Below are 18,109 nucleotides of genomic sequence, written 5' to 3' on the forward strand. Positions count from 1 at the left end.
TGGAGCCCATCCCAGCTGACTACGGGCAAAAGGCGGGGTACACCCTGGACAAGTCGCCAGGTCATCACAGGGCTGACACATAGACACAGACAACCATTCACACTCACAGTCAATTTAGAGTCACCAGTTAACCTAACCTGCATGTCTTTGGACTGTGGGGGAAACCGGAGCACCCGGAGGAAACCCACGCGGACAACATGCAAACTCCACACAGAAAGGCCCTCGCCAGCCCCGGGGTTCGAACCCAGGACCTTCTTGCTGTGAGGCGACAGCGCTAACCACTACACCACCGTGCCGCCCTGAATTAAATATTAATACATAAAAAACTTTTAAAACTAGTATGAACCATGTAAACATTAATCAAACTGCAATTTTAATTAAACTAAGAAACTGTGCTATCAAACCTACACTTACCTAAATTTTAGCAGTGTAACTGGTTTTGGTCTTGTGGTTGTAAAGTTCAGTAATAAAAAGCTCACATGGTTTCAATATGATGGTACAGAGCCTAATATTTGAATAATTTGTGTTTATAAATTAAATCTGGCCTATTAAATTTTTTAACACTGATATAAACATGAGTTGTGTGAAGCAGATGAATGACAAGATGTTAGCCAATAACATCACAAGATTTCCCATCATGCGTGCTGTTTGTCAGTAACAACACCCAATCAGAGGGCTCAGTTTGAAGACGTTCAGCCAATCAGAAAGCTCAATCACAAGCTCCCGCCCCTTCACAAGACTCTGACCCGATGAAGAGCTTGGCCCTGTTTATGGAAGAACGATCATTTTTAGTGTCCGTACAGTTCTTTATTTCACATTGGGAATCTTTATTCATGTAAGACTTTCAATAATTTCATGTTTAGGGCGGTGAGTTGTTCAGGGGCTCAAAAAAAGCTGGCCCTAAAATGCCAAAGAATTCACGCTGTGAAATACCGAAAACGGAATTATCGGCTCTCATGTAAAGTCAAATCGGTTTGATTGGGGCTTTAAAAAAAAGAAGAAAAAAAAAGACGCGAATTGGGAAAAAAAATTGGGGATAAAATATCCGGAGGTTCTAAACAGAAGAAGTCGTAACGGAGTCCGTGTGTCGGTGGTATTTTATAAGGTAAGTAACGTCAGCTAGCTGTGTATGACTCATTAGCTCGGTTGTTAGCTTGAATGCTAGCTGGCTCTGTCAGCTTATTTAGCACTGATGCTAAACACGGCCTGGTTTTCAGCATTACCTAAACAGGTTAGCCAGTTAGCTCTGGCGCTAGCTAACACACACTCACTCACTCACTGGTAGTGTATGTGGTCTGTAACAACGTTAGCAAGAGGAGGTGTTGTGTAACAGCGGATATTGATGGGGCAGCTTGTTTATTGGCGTTTCTTTGCGTCTAAAATAATTAACAACTTGTTTCTCTGGCTATCTATAAGTATCTAACCGCATGTGAAATAAGATACATTGCTTAAGGTTTTAAAAATTGCTCTGGTTGTCAAAAGCGCCTGTCAGAAAATAGCCCAACTGATCAAATTCAGTGTTGAGGAATGAATATCTATCTATCTGTCTATCTAGGGCTGTTTACTCAAATTGTGCTTGTTTTCTAAATCTGTTTGATTTGTCTGTTTTTGTTATTTCTATTTAAAAAACAAACAAAACAGTGCCATGGTGCTTGGTTACTAGTTAATACACATTACAGTATTCTCCTGTACAAGATATTTGACTACTTCTGGTGGTGGTTTGCTCAATCAAGTGCATTGTACTGGCAGTTTGTTGTTTTTAGTAACAAGTGTTGAAGTAATAACCCTCTGTGCCGGTGATGGGTCGAGGCCCATGCGGCCTTCACTGTTTTTACATCCAGTACTAGTCTAGTTTTAGTGCACTAGTGTGGAGACCAAGCTTTATTTGTTTGTTTGCCTTTTGGTCTGATTAGATAAGACAAGACACTTGTTCTTCAAGTGCACTGTTTTTTTTCCTTCCACACTCACACCAAGTGTAGTATCGCAGCCCTCCATATCCAAACTGTACAGTTTTCCCCAACCAAAAAAAAAAAGCCCTTATCAGACATTCAGCACACTGTTTTTGTACGTTTTGAGAAGCATGAATACGTTTTCTTCACCTGTATGATTCAGCCCTGAAAACAGAAACACAAGATGAGGATTTTTCTCTTTTTCAAATATTTTAGGACTGTGAAAAGTCATTTATATTTACCGATAGTAACGCCTTTTTTGAAAAGTCAACAGTTAGAGATAACGAGAACACCTACTTATCACGTACACTTCAGCACAGTGAAATTTCCTCCTCGGGTGGTGTAGTGGTTAGCGCTGTCGCCTCACAGCAAGAAGGTCCTGGGTTCAAGCCCAGCGGCCGATAAGGGTCTTTTTCTGTGTGGAGTTTGCATGCTCTCTCCGGGTGCTCTGGTTTCCTCTACAGTCCAAAGACATGCAGGTTAGGTTAATTGGTGGCTCTAAATTGACCGTGAGTGTGTGTGAATGGTTGTTTGTCCCTGTGTCAGCCCTGTGATGACCTGGCGACTTGTCCAGGGTGTACCCTGCCTCTCACCCGTAGTCAGCTGAGATAGGCTCCAGCTTGCCTGCGACTCTGTACAGGATAAGTGGCTACAGATAATGGATGGATGGATGGAAATTTCCTCCTCTGGATTTAACTCATCTGAAATAGTGAACACACACACATATATATGTTAGGACTATTAATGCTATAGTCATGTTGTCTGTTGTTGCCCAAATGAGGATGGGTTCCCTTTTGAGTCTGGTTCCTCTTGAGGTTTCTGACTCATGTCGTCTGAGGGAGTTTTTCCTTGCCACCGTCGCCACAGGTGTGCTTATTGGGGATAGATTAGGGATAAAATTAGCTCATGTTTTAAGTCGTTCAAATTCTGTAAAGCTGCTTTGTGACAATGTTTATTGTTAAAAGCGCAATACAAATAAACTTGACTTGACACACACATACCCAGAGCAGTGGGCAGCTATACTGGAGAGCAGCTGGGGCTTTGCTCAAGGGCACTTCAGCCCAAGGATAAAGAGGAGCTGAAGTCGTTTTTAAACTTGCTTTATTTCTTAATTAACGTGTTATTCAATTACGTTTTCGGTTTTATTAACCTTATATTGTGACTCGTATTGGCATATTATATTACACTTATCAGCCTTTTTGGTTTTTAGCCATGTTGAACGTAGTTCGTTTGGTCAACGAGCAGGCATCGCTTATCTGCGCAATCTTCATGAGACTTGTGCGAGACTTAAAACATGAAGTGTCAGCGCCGCCATTTTGAGAACGGTTTATACAGCAGCCAGATCACTCCAATTATTTAGATTAATTTTGAGGTTTGCCAGCTTCATCAGTGATGGAGATTTATTCCATACGACTTAGAACCAACGTAGAGTAGAGAGGAGTTGAAAAGACGACAGGATAAGGACTCGTCCGTCACACTGGTATTTACGTCATTACTGTCGCACAATTAAAACGTGCCAGATCAGGCGGCTGGTGGGTTTTCAAAATAATAAATACATGCATGTATTTTTGTGATAAATGCATATTATACTGAGCGCATTTCCCACATAATCCTCAAAGGTTTTGGACAGCACTACAAAATGGCGTCCACGCTATATAGTGCCCTATATAGTGAGTAGGGAGCTATTTCGGACACAGGGAAAACTTCCGGCTTGATTACATCAGCATTCGAAAGAGGGCGCGCACGTCTTTTGACAACGTTGGCAGATGTTGGTCACTTTGATTTCCGCTGTATGTTTTACTTCCGTCCTACGATGTCTCGCGCAGGTCTCAACGAATCTCGTTTACGGCCATTGCTTTGACATATGGACTGATCTATTACAGAGCATATTTCAAACACTCATAACTTGCTATAGCAGCGACAAAATAGTTATCAAAAATGCATTCCTGGGGTGTCGTGGCTCAGGTGGCTAAGGCGCCATACCATAAATCCGGGGACCCGGGTTCGATTCCGACCCGAGGTCATTTCCCGATCCCTCCCCGTCTCTCTCTCCCACTCATTTCCTGTCCTGTCTCTACACTGTCCTATCCAATAAAGGTGAAAAAAGCCCCAAAAAAATCTTTTAAAAAAAATGCATTCCTATATTTAATACAATGAGAAATAGAATTTTAATTAAAAAAAATTGCCTTCAGTTCCCCTTTAACCTAACCATGTCTTTGGACTGTGAGGGGGAACCCACGCAGACACAGGGAGAACACGCAGACTCCACACAAAAAGGCCCCCATCGGTCATGGGGCTCGAGCCCAAAACCTTCTTGCTGTGAAGCGACAGTGCTAACCACTAACACCACCGTGAATTTCCTGTACTTGTACAGATAAATACAGGTCGAATGCACCATTTCTTTCTCAGGTGTGGCCCTGTTTTTAGCAGACACCTGTCAATTTAATGAATATAAATATTTCATAATTGTAGATAAATGAGCAATGTTTTACTGTGTTATAGTTCAAGCAGTTGTCTGAATATATGCCTGTTTGTTGAAGTGGATTAAATGAACGAGTTGACTGTGGATTTCGCACAAAATCAAGACTTCTAATGTGTTGCAATTTTTTTTTTGTAGATAGAGTAATGCTCGCCATAATACAGATTTAATTTTGAGCTTTTTCTATAGTATTTGGTATGGTAGTGTGCAGTTTCTTGGACATAATGGTTGCATTTAAATCTTGACTTGACAAGGTCGATCAGTCCAATCCTGACAAGCAAGTCCTTATCTTTTGTGAGTCTTTGTGTATGATGATCTTGCAGAGTCCACATCATGACCAGTGTCTTCAGATGTTTAGCCTGCTGATTTATTGTACAAAATGCACATTGGGTCAATACCTTCCATTATGGGGCAGACTCACCCTTCCCAGAATCTTCCGCACCGAGTAGCAAGTCGGCGTTTTCGATGTTAATGATATTCCAAACACAATCTGCAACAATTCGGCGACATCCTCAGCTATAGATAGTTTGTTAGTATCTATATTTTGAATTTGTTCAACTGGTCCATTCTGTTTTCGTATGGTTATTCTGTTGTAATGAGCCAGGACTGGCCTTGACTGTCTCTTGGGCGGTTGGGAAGGTAAGAAAAGATGAGACTTTTTTTTTTTATTTATTTTTAAAAAAAATTTCCCCCATAGCTTCATGTTTTGATATGTAGATGAAGTTCAAGATGGGTTTTGAATGGGGCAGTAACAGAGTTTGCTAAGGTTTTGGTGCACAAAGAGTGAACAGGATAGCAGTCACATGCTTTCAAAATGCAGTGGCCTGTATGTAAACAAAAGGCCGATTTATACTTCTGTGTAGAATCTACCCTGTAGGTACGCCGTCAACACTTGAAGCCGTTTATACTTGCATGTAAGAGGCTGTCCACACGGCAACGGATTCAGGTGAATCTGATAAAACTGTTTATCGTTTCGGCCTGGCGTCCACACGGCACCGGCGTTTTGGGTGCCCCAAAACGATATTTTTTGAGAACGGGTTCCAGAGTGGAAAAATCTGGCAACGGCGCCGTTGCGAAGTCGTCTGGATGAGTAGAACGGATTTGTTTACGATGACGTCACAACCACATGACTAGAACAAGCAGCACTCTCGCTGTTTTGTATGAACCACTGCATTGCATTCACTTTTGTATACAGCTTTTCTTTTAAATAAACAAGTAACTGAACCATTTCTTGAATTTCTTTTTTTTTTATTGGATAAGACTGCTTTTCAAAATGTTCACACACAATAAGAAAATTAAGTTATATAAAACTATGCACACTAATAAAACTAATTTGTACACACAGAAGGCACGATTTCCTCGCGTAGTCGCAGCCATCTTCTTGTTGTTGTGTGTTTGTTCCTGTGAGTGCTTCACGCCGGGTAGAGGAAGGGGTTTATGCGCATGCGTCGTACTTCTATTGTTCTGGTGTCTCCGATGGGACCGTCTTACAGCGCACGTAGTGGTGTGGCATGTGTATTGCATCGTTTTCAGCAAGCATTGCGTTGCCATATGTACCTGATATTTTACTAATCCGTTGCCCATGTGGACGCGATATTTTTTTAATAAAATCTCGTTGCCGTTGTCGTGTGGATGTAGCCTAAGATGCACGTCTCCTTTAGGTGGTGCTGTCGCATGAAACACCAGAATTTACTGCTTTTACAGATAATGCAAACTTTGCGTTTCACTGTAGGAATGATGGGGTTTTTTTTCATTATTTTCCGTTTAAAACGAATTTACTGGGTGGGTGGGAAGAAACCACGTGTGATTTATTTTTAAACCAAGTGGATTCCGAAATGCTTCGTCAGTGTTTTAACTCGTTTGTATTCATTAGCATGAGCAGCTTGAATCGAAAGTCCTGCTGCGCTCTCAGGAATGAGGCACAAAAATAATGCCATAGTGTTAAATCCACAGGATTACATGCAGTATTCAACTGGCTGTCATAATGATCTCCAGCAGCTATAGAGCCTCACACTTTATATAGTCACAGTATCATTATGAAAGATTTCTATGGAGAAGAAGGAGCATTCAAAAATGTGATGCTACCAACAGCATTCTTCCGGGTTCTGAAAAGTATTCTCCACTTTTTTCCTTGAAAAATAACGTCAAAAGTATTCACTTTTTTTTTTTTTCCACTGAGTCTGTATTTTTTTAGTTACCTACTAAGAAAACTACTAACCTTTTGTTTAAAGGAGAACTGAAGCCATTTTTAAACTTGCTTTATTTCTTAATTAACGTGTTATTCAGTTACGTTTTCTGTTTTAGTAACCTTATATCGTGACTCGTATTGGCAACTAATTGCAATTAAATATTATACTTCTCGGCCTATTCGGTTTTTAGCCATGTTGAATTTAGTTCGTTTGGTCCACGGCAGGCGTCGCTTATCCACGGGATCTTCACGAGACTTGCGTGAGACTTTGAAACATGAAGTGTCAGCCAGGTGTCAGTGCTGCCATTTTGAAAACTGTTTTCCAAACAAAATATTGCACAAAAATGAGTTTAAATGATGATTACTGCCTACTTTTTTTTCCAAACTTTCCTGATTGCTATCAAAACAAAAAAAACTTCCAGCTTGATTACGTCAGCATTCGAAAGAGGGCGCGCACGTCTTTTGACAACATTGGCAGATGTTGGTCACTTTGATTTCCGCTGTACGTTTTACTTCCGTCCTACAATGTCTCACACAGGTCTCAACGAATCTCGTTTACGGCCATTGCTCTGACATATGGACTGATATATTACGGAGCATATTTCAAACACTCATAACTTGCTATAGCAGTGACAAAACAGCGATCAAAAATCTCATCTCATTATCTCTAGCCGCTTTATCCTGTTCTACAGGGTCGCAGGCAAGCTGGAGCCTATCCCAGCTGACTACTGGCGAAAGGCGGGGTACACCCTGGACCTATGTTTAATAAAATGAGAAATAGAATTTTGATAACAAAAAAATGTGCCTTCAGTTCTCTTTTAATTACCTACTAACTAAACTGGCACAACTCAAATATTTGTACAGATGCAGGCCGCTCCATTACATATAAAATTTGGGCTCCACTCCGGCCTCGAAAAAGAAATACTTGATTTTGGGCACCGTGCGCACCATCAAGCTAAAATAAACCGCTTTAGTTTGAGCTTACTTAAGGTTATTTCAGCATGGAATCATTCAAAAGTGGTATTTGGACACTTCTTACCTTTAACTTCAACACAAAACTTGATTTACAATTGAACAGAATTGAGATGAGTCTTGGAACAACCAACATTGAAGGAATTCGATTTCCCTGTCGATTTACAAACCGAACACAGAATGACAGTGGTTTTCATCATACGTTCACCATGGGAACTCAACACGCCATGCTGCCTGAAATGTAGCTCCCTTCAGTCGCTTGCTGGCTGACAGCACTTTCACTTTGGCGCTTTTTCTTTGTTTTTTTTTTTTCTTCTTCCTTCCTAAAACCGATCCCCTGTAATACTGACACTATCCGATGTGCTGGGGACAGTCGGAGCTCTTGAGTGCGCCTCCCCCGTGGCTGTTTTGGCCTTTAAATCCTCTTCAGTGCTTGAAGAAGCCCGCCCAAAAAACCTTCATCAGTTTAGACTGCGCCATTGTTTGGTTCACGCAGAGATAATTACATCACCAGACCAGGCCGATTGAGATGCACTGTGACTGGTCAAAGCTTGGTGCTCATTTGGTCATTATGTGTAGTCAGTTTTTATTGCTTACAAGCACGTGCTCAATTTTTTTTTAACACACTGGCTTTTCTAGAAAGGGACTTCTTGAAAAGATGACTTATGATAAATACATTTGTCACTCTGACAGCTGCTAGTAATTTTCTCTTCGTCACTGATTGATTATGTTCATCAATGACGAGTGCCATCGGGAATCCTGCTACCAAGCAGACTAATTGGTTGTTGCCACATCATTGCGATGTGTAGTTACGTTTCTGGAGAAGTGCATATCCGGCTATGGCGTCGGGTACGCAGCTGCGTCCTACCCTGCCATGTAGATTTAATGCAGAAGAATAAATTGGCCAAAAGAAAAAGAATTGGATTCTGGGAAGGGTGAGCTGGCCCCTTTAACACCTCAAACAGAACATCTTTACTTTGACTCATTGCCTGAGCTCTTCAAAACATTTGATTACATGTTTGCAAGCCTGATGAGCACAAACAGTGGAAGGAGGGAGAAAGACTATACTCTGTCCAGTTTGAAGAAGGGAAGTAGTCTATGCAAATTGCAACCATAACAACTCCTAAACAAATAACCAATAAATCAGCTTGTGAGCTGGCGTGTTTTGTTAGCAGCTAGTAACCTTTATCCAGTTTTCCTTCCAATCAACTGATAAGAAATACAAAATATGGATTTAAAAAAAAAAAAGTGAGTTGGAGTGACTAGCCAATCATAGGCATCTGTGTACACCATAGGTCGCGTTAACCGACAATTGTCCGTCATTGACGGATTTTTTTTTAGCTATGACGGAAAAATCTGAAGGCCGTCGGTCATTTTGACGGATGTTTACCATTACCAATAACAATAATAGCCTAATAATAACAATAATAAAACATAATGAAACACACAATTGAAATGATTGGCAAGTTGCGGCAGAGTTTTCTTACATACAGTATACATAGTCTTCACTGCCGTCACTTTCAATCTGAGCCAACGTTGCGGCAGTCTTGATGTTCAGTGCATAGGCTGCTCATGTATACATTATAGCCACTGCGCAAGGCTGTTCCGCCCCCCCATCGCGCTCCTGACCGCGCTCTGACTTTTCTAACCACTAGCACAGTGAGATGTATTAATGTTTCCCTTCTCTGCAGAAGACATGTCATTTTTGCTATTAAAAAAAGAGATGCATTGGGTTGTTTGTGTCGTTTCCCTGCCTGTACGTCTTAATGCAATAGCGCTCATTTAGGCTAGTTGTTTTCTTGTTTTTAAAATGAAACAAATGTCGATTTATTGTATTCTTCCCCAGCAAGCTTAGGAAGCTTAGGAACATCACTGCTCGAATATCTGCTAAACTATCATTTTAATGAGAGCACGGGTAGACAAACTAACATTTAAACATAACTTCGTTTTATTTAAGACCTTCCGTGTCAGCCCACTACGGGTCACCGCGGGGTGCAGCTGCACCACTGGTGCAGAAAGACCGCATGCTGCAGGATTTCCTCCCTATGAAGAGAGTACTAGCAGGGTCGGGAAATACAACTTTTAGAGGCTCTTACCGGCTTCTGATCACTTCCCTGGGAGAAATGTTTCCCGACTTCAGAACTTTGGCTGAAGTGGCGCTGGTTATTCCAGTCTCCAGTGTCGCAGCAGAGCGCGGGTTCAGCCTTCAGAATAAAATTAAAACGTCAATGAGAAGTCGTCTGTCCGAGGCAAAGACGCAAAATTTAATGACAATTGCCTCGGCAGCAGTCTCCATTGACGACTTTGATTATGCACAAGCGAGCTCCCAATTTAAATCCATGCGGGCCAGAAGGGAGGTTTGAGCTCACGCAAACAGGTCAGATTAGATTGTCACTTAAATCGTTGTAGTGGACTGTTCATATTTTAACTGCAATTGTCTTGCTACGTTGTAAAATAACATTGTTCATATGCCCGTTAAGGCACAACAGCCGCAATGTTTTTACCGGAGGGAAAATGGGTTCACAAGTGACCGAACGTCAGAATCTCTGTTCATCTTTTTGCATCATAAATACATAAATAAATGATTAAATAATACAAGCTTGTTCTGTGAATTAATTTTTAAATGAAAATGAGTCCATGAAAACACAAGTTATTAAATATATAGCATTTATAGCCTATAGGCTTGGCACGGTTATGGGAAAAAAACCGAACCGTACGATACGCCTGTTGCGGTGCAATACGTGTATAAACCGCGGTACCCCTATTTAAGACGTTCGCCAAAAAAAAAAAGCCGAATGCCCGTATGAAACCACGTGGTTCTCTTTCGCGCTAACAGGGGTGATAGCGTTCCGGCGCGGCGCCGGAAAAAAAAAAATCTAGTTCGCCCATTATCCTGTGTCATTCTGAGATGCGCAGATAGACAGTAAAGGGAATTCGGAATTCCCTTTACTGTCTATCTGCGCATCTCAGAATGACACAGGATAATGGGCGAACTAGATTTATTTTATTTTTTTTCCGGCGCCGTGGTATGCCGGAAATCCGGCGCGGCGCCGGAACGCTATCACCCCTGCGCGAAAGAATTGAAGTGACAGCGGAGTGTGGATGGCAAGTGCAAAAATGGCAAGTGGGAGTGGAGAAGGCAGGTTGTCGTACATAGAGGATGCCCCCGCGGCATTCAAATCAGGTGTGTGGGAACATTTTGGTTTTCCCATTACATGCGATGACGCCAGCAAAAAATCAATTGACAAAGACGTCACAATATGCAAGCTTTGTAAAGTACGAATGCCGTACACTCGTGGGAATACTTTAACACACACATCTGTTCAAAAGTAAGCTTTAAGAACTCATTTTTATTTCTTCCAATTATGAAAACTCTGTATGTGACAAAAGACACCTGGTTCCTCTAGATGCCACAGCATGGCAGCAAACACTCCTGACACTTTGTATAAATACTGTAGTAAATAAAAAAGCTGTTGAAATCATCCATGTCTTCCCTCTTGCTGTTTCAAAATACTACCTGGCTTTTCATCAGAGATTGTTCATAAAATGTGCTTATGTCAACTCAAACTCAGTTTGTGCATGATTATTTCATTATAACTATAATTTTAACCTCTCTTAAATGCTGTATCCTAAACTATGTTTACTTAAGGTAAATAGTAGGCTATATGCCCAAATACAGAGTACTTAAGATTTTAAAAAAAAACACCCGCAATACGTACCGAACCACAGACCTCAAACCGCAATACGTACCGAACCGCGACTTTTGTGAACCGTGCCACCCCTATAGCCTATATACATTGTCATTTAAAAGTTAAAATAAAATGACAGATAATAATGGACAATGACGGAATTTTTACGACCCTGTCAAAATGACGGACAATGAAAAAGTCTAAGGTAACCACTGGTGTACACTCTCCAGCTACTTCAATAGGAGCTTGTTGTTGATTCTAAGATCCCTGTTCTTGACTTACAGGAGTGGAACCCAATGTAGTGTTCTGCTGTTGCATGCTGAGATGCTTTTCTGCTCACCATAGCTGTAAAGGGTGATTATATGAGTTACTGTATCCTTCCTGGCAGCTCGAGCCAATCTAGCCATTTTCCTCTGACCTCTCTTATCAACAAGGCGTTTCCATCCACAGAACTGTCGCTCACTCAGTGTTTTTTGCACCATTCTGTGTAAACTCTCGAGACTGTTGTGTGTGAAAACCCCAAGAGATCAGCAGTTTCTGAAATACTCAAACCAGTCCATCTGGCTCAAACCAACACCCATGCCACAGTGAAAGAAAGTCATGATTTGAGATCACATTTTCCCAAGTGAACATTTAACTGCTTTAACTGGCGGCACGGTGGTGTAGTGGTTGGCGCTATCGCCTCACAGCAAGAAGGTCCGGGTTCAAGCCCCGTGGCTGGCGAGGGCCTTTCTGTGCGGAGTTTGCATGTTCTCCCCGTGTCCGCGTGGGTTTCCTCCGGGTGCTCCGGTTTCCCCCACAGTCCAAAGACATGCAGGTTAGGTTAACTGGTGACTCTAAATTGACCGTAGGTGTGAATGGTTGTCTGTGTCTATGTGTCAGCCCTGTGATGACCTGGCGACTTGTCCAGGGTGTACCCCGCCTTTCGCCCGTAGTCAGCTGGGATAGGCTCCAGCTTGCCTGCGACCCTGTAGAACAGGATAAAGCGGCTAGAGATAATGAGATGAGATGAACGTTTAACTGAAGCTCTTGATTTGTATCTGCATGATTTGATGTATTGTGCTGCTGTCAAAGGATCGGCTGATTAGAGACCTGCATCAAACAGCAGGTGTATGGGTGTTCCTAATAAAGTGACAAGTGGGTGTATGTGGAAGAGGGTAAATAGTGGTTTCTTCTGAAGATATTGCGCCGCTCTGTGTCTGGGTTGGCCATGTTGGGGGGGTTTTCCCCCCTCTTGTCTCTCCTTTACTCCAGGAGCATGATCACTGAGATGTGTTTAAAAAAAAATTAGTACGTGAGTGGTATAGTTTAAAGTGCATATCACGGGTAAATTCAGGAGCAAGATCAATGTAATTCTCCTATTTAATATTAAACTTTGGTCAAATATCTGTCACATTTTGCATTTTGTGCAATTTTTTTACCTTGCGCAATACCAGAAAAATTCAGTTGAAATCTAGCCATTTGATGCGAATTGGTCCGCCTCTGAAAAAACTTGGCATTTGAATTTCCTGGCAAACGTTGATTTTCGTGACGTCGCGTGCGGGACGCCTCCTTCTGAATCCTACGTCAGCGCTGGTTTGTTTATGAGAAAACGACCTGGTGGTTTTCTGCAAATTTCTTCAACGTTATCGCGTAATTTATTAAAATGGTTAACAGATGTATCGTAGGAGGGTGTAGCAACACCAATCTTGATGGGAATAGTACTCATCGTTTTCCAAAAGACCGGACAATGAGAGAGAAATGAGAGCGCTTGGTCTACACAGGCTGTGCACTGAAACCGTGCAAAGCTCACACAGCCTGCTGGCGCTTCCGCAGGTGACGTCACAAATCTGGCTCCAGACTCCCTTGGGATTTTTCCAGACGCGTTTTGTTGTTTTTATTTTTTTCTGCTGTAGACAGATGGCCTTGTGCAAAATTACCCTTCTGGGTGAGTGTGTAAAGGGACATACTTTCATATAAAAAAAACTACAAAATTGGTCCAGAATATGCACTTTTAAGTTTAGTTACTGAGCTCTTGATTTTAAAATGTAGCAATGCGAGCACCTTGGTGAAAGAAAATGTGATTAAACATAAATACAATTTTCAGAATGTTTTTATTTTACTTTGGATTTTTTTTCACTTTCGATGTAAACAAAATCCATTTTAGACTAGAATTTTGTATAAAATGTGATTCTCCTTCAGCTTTTAAATTATTTGCACGTGTAGGAGTGGTTATAGTGGACATTAGCATAGTTTTCCCCAAAGCATTTTAACGTATCGGGCCTGATACGCTTGCTCTGCCTGCTGATATGCTTAGTCGCTTTAGTTAAAATCTGATACGCTTAGATTTATATCAGTACGTTACATTTCCTACCCACAAGTAACTAAATACATAGGAGAGCAAATAACAGATCCATTTACATATTGATTGGTATTTGTGTTAAACAAGCGGTCTTTTTTTCCAATGTTTGTGCTGATTCTGTCAAAGTAATATGTCCGCGTGGTATGATGTAAACAAACTGTAATCTGTTAGCTATGTCAAGATCACGTGTTCAAACCATCCAATAAAAATATCGAAAGAAAACGTCAGACATCCCGGAGTTTTCCGATTCGTTATAAGTAATCTCATTGGCTGCCGATGTTGTCCCCCCCCCCACCAGACGGACAAAGCCGACTGATTTTAATCACAAAAGTTTGACCTGGTCTATTATCATTATGGCTTTGATCAAAGATCGGTTGACTAAACGTCAACAAACCCACGTGAGTGATGGTGCACAAAACTAGACAACGAAAGCGTCGTCAATTTTGATCACAGCGACTGGCTCAAAAAGCACTCGCTGGACAATTTGATCCACGTTAGCATGGATGGCAGCAAGATGGACTATGAGAGGGTTGCCCAACATTGGGCCAAGCAAAAGCCAAGGAAAATTAATCTGCTTTAAAGGAGTAGAAAACTTAATCTTTCTGCAAACCCAAACTAATGAATTATGTGCTTATAAACACTCTCACGAAGTGAAGTTGTCCAAATGTGTCAAATATAGCATGATTTCAAATAATAATCCTAAGCATTTTTGGCAGTGTGACGTCCCTGGGATCCATTTAACAAAAGAAGGCTCCGGATTATTCTTTCGTTAAAGGGTCACAGTGACCTCACACTTCCAAATATGCTTATCATTATTATTTGAAATTATACTACATTTGACACTTATTAACACATTCATGAAGAGAATTGGTTAATAAGTACATAATCTTTCTGCAAACTTAAGTGTATGAATTAAGTTTTCTTTTCCTTTAAATATGTTTTAATCTTAATCTAGTCCATTGAATAAGGTGCCAAAATTTAAACTTTATAATATACAGTTGTTTTACTTTTCTTTTCAGTGTACCTTAGTTATACATATATTATGGTAATTGCATCAGAAACATTCTCAATCATTACAGTTATAGTAATACATATTTACCAGCTGGGAGGTCTGTATTGTGAAATACTGTGACCGAGATCTTGAAAGGACTGACCGAGGCCGAGGTCACGGTATTTCACCATACGGACCGACCTTAAGCTGGTAAATAATGATATTAATTTTTTTCTTTACCAAATTCTAACAGAAAACGAGTGCGCCCGAAAGGGAAAACCGAGCTGAGACGCCATTTTGAATCCTCATTCACGGCTGTAATGCAAATGGCTTCCTCCTCGGTATACAAGTGCACTTCCATGGCAGGAAAAAAAAACTACATTTTGCCGCCTATGTAGTCCCCTATTTATACAAATGGGAGTCATTCAGGATTCAGCCATGTTTTTGCTCGGCGTTAGCAAGTTACAGGTTTTTGGCTTTCTCCTGAAATGTTTTCTTTTATTTCTTCTTCCTCAGGGTAGTAAAACTCGTTTTCGCTGTGAACACTCTCGTTATCGCTATCCATGCTGTAAAATTAATGCTATTCTCCTGAGGAATGCTGGCAAAAAATTTGAGATTTTTGATCGTCTTATAAATAAATCTTATAAAAAAGATAAATGTTGACAAAAAATGCTATGTTTGTTGTTGTGAACAAGTGAGTCGCCAGAGGTCTGTAACCGGGCGCTCGCCAGCCAATCAGAGTGCAGGATTTGATGGAAACTGCACCGCGAAAAAAATAAAGCAACTTATTTTAAGGTGGCAGTTCTTAGGTTCAGATCCCTTTGTGATCAACAGGAGGTCATGATCGATTCTCTTCATTGGATTGCATAAGATGGAGCAAACCACTGTTCATATTTTCATGCACATTTTTGTTACAACACTACTTGATCAGAGATAATTAAGGGATCCCCGTAGATTTTCAATCTATCATATACCTAATGGTCCTTTTCCACTACCCTTTTTCAGCTCGCTTCAGCTCACTTCAGCCCGACATGGCTCGCGTTTCGACTACCTCAGAGCGGCGCGACTCAGTTCGCTTCAGCCCTACTCAGCACCCAAAACTCGCACGGTTTTGGAGTGGGGCTGAAGCGAGCCAAACCGAGCCGAGTGGGGCTAGGGGCGTGAGCAGACACTCCCCTGTGCACTGATTGGTGAGGAGGAGTGTCCCCACATGCCCACACACGCCCCGCGAGCACGCTGGGATCTGTAAACACTGTAAACCTGGAAGAAGAAGAATTACGAATTACGAGAATTTCTGAAGCCTTATGCGCCTCGCCTCATCTCTACGCTCTTGCCAGTATCTGTTGGTGTTGTCGGTGACAACAAGCCACAGCACCAAGACCAGCAACACTAACGACTCCATGTCCTCCATGTTTATTGTTTACTATCCGGGTCGTGAGACTACCGCTTAAAAGGTCACTGATGTCACTGTTTGCGCCGCCTAACGACATCATGTGACGTCCACCCAATGTGTCCACCCATTTCCAGCCAGCACGGTTCAGCGCGGTTGTAGTCGAAATGCAACTCCAACAGCCCCGCTCAGCCCGACTCAGCACCGCACGGCTCAGCCCAACTCAGCCGCGTTGGTAGCGGAAAAGCGGCATTTGTAATCTATAACAAAACAGTTTAACTTGCATGTTGAACTTTAAGGTGAAATTTCAAATGTGTATACATTAATACTATTTAGGTCAGAAATCACTGAAACACTGGTAAAATCTATCCTATAATCATGTATCTAAAACTTCTCAGAGACCCTGAAAATGCACCTCAGAGCATCTATTTTCAAAAATTTTTCCGGGGGGCATGCCCCCGGACCTCCCTAGTTTCACTTCATGCCTTCGGCGCTCGCTTTCGTGACGTCGGTGCTCAATTGTCTGTGTATTATCATGCCAGAATTTAGGGCTTTAATTTTTTTCTGGGGAAAACACTGATTAGCTTTTAATCATACTCAATTTAAAGTGTAAAGACAGGGATGTGCTTTTACTGCCACATTCAGCGTTGTTTTCGTTGCGCGTTTCTTTCTGGGGCTAAATTTCACACTTTTGAGATTCATGCACTAAACACTGCACTGTTTAGGCCATAAAATATTAGTGTTATACACTAGTTGGAATGCGCAAGTAGTGAACAGGAAGACTAAGGCTAGCCCCACGCTGGAGGATATTTGGGCTTGTGTTGGTCTGATTTGCTCATTCCGATTCAAGGCTGGTCAGAACCGATTATGGGCCCAAATAATCCTGTAGTGTGAGGAGTTTAGACATCATCTTAAGGTCATTGACTCGATCAGATCCTCCTTGATTTCAAATCATAACTATTAAACGTTTGATATTTACGATTTGATATCCTGTATTGTGAAAAGAACAGTGATGGAATATTGATCAGAAACCCGTAATAACCAGTGAGGGCGAGCTGATCAGGAAGCGGATGCTGCGTACTTGTGTAGAACGGCTTCTCTGTGACAGTGAAAGGTTGGAGAATGTAGATAAATGACTATGATCACAGGTGGAGGGAAGAGTAAAACCTCCCCAACAAATCGCAGTGCTTGGAGCAGGAGCCTGCACAAGCTCACTTGCAGCTCACACTGCAAACTGTATAAGCCATGCTGATTCTTCTCTACGGATCCCTGGAAGGGACATGGTTAGAAAATACAAATCTGTTTTGCAGAATCTTGTGGGATTTCACAAAGTTTCTGCAAAACTATTTATTTAATTTTTTTTTTTTCCCTGCACTTTTTTTAAACTCCTATTTTGTTTTTTGGTGCAAAACCGTGCAAAATATAGTGCGCACGAGTGCACCCAGCCCAGTTCCAAGTTTGTTTTGCTCCGAGGTCCCGTATGATCACATGAGTTTCTGAGAGATCACCACTCATAAACCGTTTTGGTAGAATCACCAAGTGTGTGGTCCTGTGTCTTGACTGAATCATCTGGTGTGTACGTTCTTGCAGTTCTTCTTTTGGCTGCTCCTATTAGGGGTCGCCACAGTGGATCATCATGATCCGTATATTTGATTTGGCATAGCTTTTTATGCCGGATGCCCTTCCTGACTATCCGGGCTTATAAATAAGTAAGATTGGCAGTAAGAACTGTGGGGGAAACCAGAGTACCCGGAGGAAACCCACACAGACACGTGGAGAACATGCAGTCTCCACAGAGAGAGGCCCCTGTTGGTTGTGAGGCTTGAACCCAGAACCTTCTAACCACTGCATCACCGTGCTGCCCTTGTACTGTCACTGTTGTGCTGCATTGTGGTTCTGGAAAAACATTTCCTTCCAATGGATACAAGCGATTGTATGGGCTGTTTCACAATCTTGGTTGTCTTTTTGAGTAACACCAGCTAGGTCCAGTGTAGAGCCCTGCACTCCCGTGGGAGTCCCGCAGGACCCGATGCAAAGCAGTGCGGCGCGGGACAAATTTTGAAAGCTCATTGCGGGTGGGAGGGGGAGTGCACAATGCGGGAGTGGGCGG

The 18,109-nt window shown here is 41.9% G+C and overlaps 1 protein-coding gene across 4 annotated transcripts in view; it reads left to right on the forward strand.

The window, feature by feature from the left end:
- Nucleotides 1-730: 730 nt before the first annotated feature.
- The window catches only part of ppm1bb (protein phosphatase, Mg2+/Mn2+ dependent, 1Bb), a 78,620-nt gene continuing 61,241 nt past the window's right edge, over nt 731-18,109 (forward strand). For 3 of the 4 annotated variants that reach the window (XM_060940220.1, XM_060940219.1, XM_060940217.1), the window contains exon 1: nt 731-1,105. The gene's annotated coding sequence lies outside the window, so the exon portion shown is untranslated. The remainder of the gene's footprint in view (nt 1,106-18,109) is intronic. The other variant, XM_060940218.1, reaches the window with a different exon arrangement.

The sequence above is a fragment of the Neoarius graeffei genome, chromosome 14, assembly GCF_027579695.1.
Source record: "Neoarius graeffei isolate fNeoGra1 chromosome 14, fNeoGra1.pri, whole genome shotgun sequence".
Lineage (NCBI taxonomy): Eukaryota > Metazoa > Chordata > Actinopteri > Siluriformes > Ariidae > Neoarius > Neoarius graeffei.